The sequence below is a fragment of the Arachis hypogaea genome, chromosome 11 (assembly GCF_003086295.3).
Source record: "Arachis hypogaea cultivar Tifrunner chromosome 11, arahy.Tifrunner.gnm2.J5K5, whole genome shotgun sequence".
Classification (NCBI taxonomy): Eukaryota; Viridiplantae; Streptophyta; class Magnoliopsida; order Fabales; family Fabaceae; genus Arachis; species Arachis hypogaea.
Window position 1 is genome coordinate 102,578,343 of NC_092046.1, and position 5,431 is coordinate 102,583,773.

At 41.6% G+C, this 5,431-nt stretch overlaps 1 pseudogene; it reads left to right on the forward strand.

Moving 5' to 3' along the window:
- Positions 1-1,022: 1,022 nt before the first annotated feature.
- On the forward strand, positions 1,023-1,124 carry LOC112725012 (small nucleolar RNA R71; annotated as a pseudogene).
- Positions 1,125-5,431: the final 4,307 nt, after the last annotated feature.

The window sequence follows — 5,431 nt, forward strand, 5'->3', positions numbered from 1 at the left end:
TTCTTCTTCAGTTATTGAGGATATGGTACTTTCGGAACATATGGCTTCAGCTCTCCTTCCTTTTGACGTGAGTTGGAGGTGGGGATTTGAGCTTCATCTTGTTCCTCCTTCTTTCCAACTGAATCTTTCTCTTGGGGTTGCTTGGGAGTCTCCTTCAATTCTTTTCCACTTCTGAGGGTTATAGCCTGATACTTCTCCCTTTGGTTTGAGTCTGCATCACTGCGAGGGTTGTGGCTAGAAATTCTCTTGAATAGGTAGCCAATTTGTGTCTCAAATTTCTTGATTGCAGCATCTTGATTCTGCATATTGGACTGCACTTCTTCTCGGAATGCCTTTCTGTCTTGAATCTCTTTGCATATGCCCTCAAGCATAGTCTCAATTTTGGAGAGTCTATCTTCAGATGAGGGTGAGTTGAGAGTGGAGGGGTGAGTTTGGTTATTCTGGTTTTGGTATGGATGTGGAGAGGTGTTGTTAGGGTGGTGTTGATATGATCTTTGTGCGGAATGTTGGTGAGCTGCATGGTTGTTGGGGTTGTGACGTCTCTGATCTTGGTTTTGATCTTGTTGATTTCCCCACCCAAAGTTTGGGTGATTCCTCCATCCAGGGTTGTAGGTTTTGGAGTATGGATCATGGGTTTGCCTGGGTGAGTTTCCAATGTAATTGGCTTGTTCTTGCTCCTCCTCTGCCTCAGCATTCACTCCCTCTTGGGTTGCTAATGAGGTGGTGATTGCTGCTACTTGGTTCCTCTCCATCTTCTTGGTGAGGTCAGCCAGCTACTTGGTAATAAGCTTATTTTGGGCCAACAGTGCATCCACATTGTTCAGCTCCATCACTCCTCTAGTGTTGCCTCTTTCAGAAGCATAGAAGTAGTCATTCTCAGCTACAGTTTCAATGACATCTATGGCTTCTTCAATGGTCTTCTTCTTGTTAAGAGATCCCCCGGATGAATGGTCTACTGCCTTCTTTGATTCATAAAAAAGGCCTTCATAGAAAATATGTAGCTGCACCCATTCATTAAACATATCTGATGGACACCTTCTTGTCAGGTCCTTAAACCTCTCCCATGCTTCATATAGAGTCTCACCATCCTGCTGCCTGAATGTTTGTACCTCAGCTCTCAGCTTGTTAATCCGTTGAGGAGGATAGAATCTTGCCAAGAATTTGTTTATCACATCTTCCCAGGTTGCTAAACTCTCCTTTGGAAAGGATTCCAGCCATTTAGATGCCTTGTCCTTGAGTGAAAAAGGGAAGAGAAGTAGTCTATAGGTGTCAGGATGAACACCATTGGACTTCACAGTATCATATATCCTCAGGAAGGTGGTTAGATGTTGATTGGGGTCTTCTTAGACACTCCCTCCGAATGAACAGTTGTTCTGAACAAGGGTGATGAGCTGTGGCTTTAGTTGAAAGTTGTTGGCATGTATGGTTGGCCTTTGGATGCTACTCCTACAGTTTCCTGGGTTTCGGTTGATGTAAGAACCCAGAACTCTTCTTTCTTGCCCAGCATGATTTGCTAGACCCTCTCTGCCATGGTTGTGAGCCTCCTCTTCATGATGGTTCTCCATGTTTTCATCCATGTCTGGTTCAAAATATTCTTCCTCTTTCTCAGCACCAACTACTCTATTTCCTCTTGCTTCCCTCCTTAATCTAAGGAAGGTCCTCTCAGGTTCAGAATCAAATGAAGTTGAAGCCCGGCTTCTTCTTCTTGTCATACAACTAACAAGGCACAAGCAAGGAACTAGATGCAGAGACTACTCTTGTTAGAAATTCTGTTAGTGTGAGTGATGCAATATATCAAACAGTTAGTGGGTTAGTGGACTGAATCGTAAAAAACTAAGAAAATAGGTAGTGGGAAGGGAAGAAAATAACTGAATAGAAAGTAAATTACTCAAATGAACTTAAATCAAACAAAAAAGAAAAAAAAATGCTCAATCTAGTTATCCTCCAATTTAATCATTGTTGATACAAAATCAATCCCCGGCAACGGCACCATAAACTTGATGCACACGGAAACTTGTCTCTCAACAATTTTCCTTCGGCAAGTGTACCGAATTGTCGTCAAGTAAAAACTCACAATAGAGTGAGGTCGAATCCCACAGGGATTGATTGGTCAAGCAACTTTAATTAGAGGAATGTTCTAGTTAAGCGAAGTAGAATTTGGTTTGAGTGTTGCAGGAAATTAAATGGCAAGAAAGTAGATAGCAGAAAATGTAAATGCCGAAAGTAAAGAGCTGAAAGTAAATGGCGGAATGTGAATTGCAGAATTTAAATGGGAATGGGGAAGATGCTCATAAAAGTAAATTACAGAAATTAAAGAGAATGGGTAAGATCAGAGATGGGGATTCATTGGGCTTAGGAGATGTTGCATTCTCCGGATCAAATTCATTTTCATTTCTTCCTCAATCAATGCATTCATTGATCTCCTTGGCAATCTTAAGTGATCGAATTCCAATTCCTTGGCAATTCAATCTCTCAAATCTTGATCAATAGCCAATTCCTTGGTCAATTGCTCATGAGAAGAGATGAAGTATGGTCATTGATTATACCACATGCATTCCCAAATCAAGTGTTGGTAGGATTATAGTCACCATATCCAACCAAACCCAATTTGGTCCAATATGAGAAAGCATTTCTAGCATGATCTCTTCATTCCTCTTCCAAGGTTCAGAAGAGATCCAAGTATGAATAGCTTCTTTTCCAAGATAACTACCCAATTGGATGAAGATTGAAAGCTTTCTAGTAAAATCAAGAGAAAAGATAGAAAAAGAGTAATGAAAACTAGTATTGATCCATCAAATTACAACAGAGCTCCCTAACCCAATGAAAGGGGTATAGTTGTTCATAGCTCTGGAAATAGAAAACAAAGATCGAGAATACATCATGAAAATTAGAACCAGAAGTGCAGAGAAAGTAAATTATACAGGGAGTAGTTTCCAATTTCCAATCCCCCCAAAAGCTCTTTTCCTAATTCAAAACTACCCCTATATATACTACTCTTCTGATCTTCTAGTTGGTTCTTTAAGTCTTGGATATGGGCCTTTGGATCTTGAGTTTGAAGCAGTTATCTTCTGCAGTGGGCTTAGCTTTACTTGAAGAGAGAAAGTGTGAAGTAGGCAGGGTGTTTAGCTCAGGACGTTAGTGGCGTTAACGTTAAGTGAGAGTGTGGGTTCGAGAACGTTAGTGACAATCACCTTTATCACTAACGTTCCTCACCCAGGGATGGTCCACGTTAACTTCAACATTAGTGGCACTAACGTGACCACTAACGTTGCCTCTTGGTCCTTCGTACACGTTATTGGGACTCACCTTTCCCAATAACGTTGAGAGTCTTCCCTTCCCCCTACGTTAGAGTCCACGTTAACTAGGTTAACGTGGCTCTTAACATAAGCTTGCCAATCCTTCGAGAATGTTAGTGACACTTACCTTTGTCACTAACGTTCCAATGTGCCCCTACTTCCCACGTTAGAGTCCACGTTAACTAGGTTAACGTGGCTTCTAACGTAGCAATGATAGCCATTTCCAATGTTAGTGACAAAGGTGAGTGTCACTAACGTTGGCTCATCATTCCCTTATCCACGTTAGCTTCCACGTTAACTAAGTTAACGTGGGACTTAACGTTTCTCACATTGGCTCATTCCAACGTTAGTGACAAAGGTGAGTGTCACTAATGTTGGCGATTCTTGCTCCCTCCACGTTAGCCTCCACGTTAACTAAGTTAACGTGGGAGTTAACGTGGCTCATTGTGGCTTAGCTCAACGTTAGTGACAAAGGTAAGTGTCACTAACGTTGGCTTCTCTTTTGCTTCTCAACGTTAGAGTCCACGTTAACTGAGTTAACATGGCTCTTAACGTGGCCAATTGTGAGCTTGGTCCAACGTTAGTGACAAAGGTAAGTGTCACTAACGTTGGCTTCATTTCTTTCTTCCACGTTAAAGTTCACGTTAACTTAGTTAACGTGACTCTTAACGTGGGCTATTATGGCTTCGAGGGCGTTATTGGCGATTACTTTTCTCATTAACTTTGCAAGTTAGCTCCCATTCCACGTTAGAGGTCACGTTAGTTAGACTAACGTGGCTGCTAACGTGGTTCTTCCTTGCTTCCTTTGTCCTGAAATCAAGCAATAAAGTGCATCAAAGCTCTAGTCCTAGTCATGGGGAATGCATCATCCAATTTGTCATTAAATTCATGCAAAATCCTCATGAAATCATGTAAAGTGCACAATGTATGCTTAAATCAAGATGTAAGTGAAATTCTACCCAAAACTTGCTTATTCCCTAAGAAAATGCATGAAACTACCCTAAAAACAATAAAGAAAAAGTCAGTGAAACAGGCCAAAATGCCCTGGCATCATAGCGCCAGAAGTCTGGAGGGGGATCAACTAAACGGACCTGAGGCGTAGGGATCATCTTCTTCGGCCCGGCAGCATTCAAAAAGGGCTTCTTGGGAGGAATCTGGGAAGATCCTTCCCCAACAACTTTACCCGAGATGTGCTGCACTACTGTAGCCTTCCTCACCCTCTTAAAGGCCTTCATAGATTCGTTGTTTTTAATCATCTCTGAAAATACATAAGAAATCAAGTTATAAACTGGAAGAAAAAATGAGCTCGAAAAGAATTAAACAACTACGGCAAATATCAAGGAAGTCGACCCCTGCCCAGTTCAGTACTGAGAAGTAAAGAATCTCCTAAAAATTTCTTAGTATCAAGATGGGGAGGCTGCCCCAATTTTCTTCTAACATAGTTACAAAAGCTTGCTCAACATCGTCCAACATCTCTCAGGTGTACCTAGACACCACTACATTCCTTTGCCATTCTAAAGGAAAGCTGGGCTCGCCATTCTCATCCAAAAAGAAAGGTCGAGCTCCTTCAACAGCTCGGACCTTAAAAAGGTAATTCTTAAAATTCCTGAAAGACTCATCATACATGGAAAAAACTTTGTGTCCCTGGGCAGACCTGAAAGAAATCCAAGAAGCTTTCTTTTTGGTGGTCCCAGGCTTGGTCAACACAAAGAGGTACAGAAAGAGGGTTTGAGAAAGTTTAACATCAAATTCTTGACAAAGCAATTGAAAAATTTTGATAAATCCCCACGAGTTTGGATGAAGATGTGATGGAGCTACGTTACACGACCACAACAGGTCAGTCTCAAGAGGGGTAAAATGAAGAGTAATGTTCATCTGGCTAAAAAAGAAGTCGTACACATAAAAGAAGGGACGCTCCCCCTGGGTCGGAATAGGGAAACAAACCCTTTCATCAGAATCAGGTGCCACCAATTCATAATTGTTCTCTTGATCCCGATTACTACAGATTCGATGATGTTTTCTAAGCTCCGCACAGAATTCAGAGTCAGCTAGAGAAACACACAGCAGGACAAGAGAGTCCAGCCAATCGGACATACCCTCAGGAAACCTTGGAAGACGTCTCGACAATATTTTTG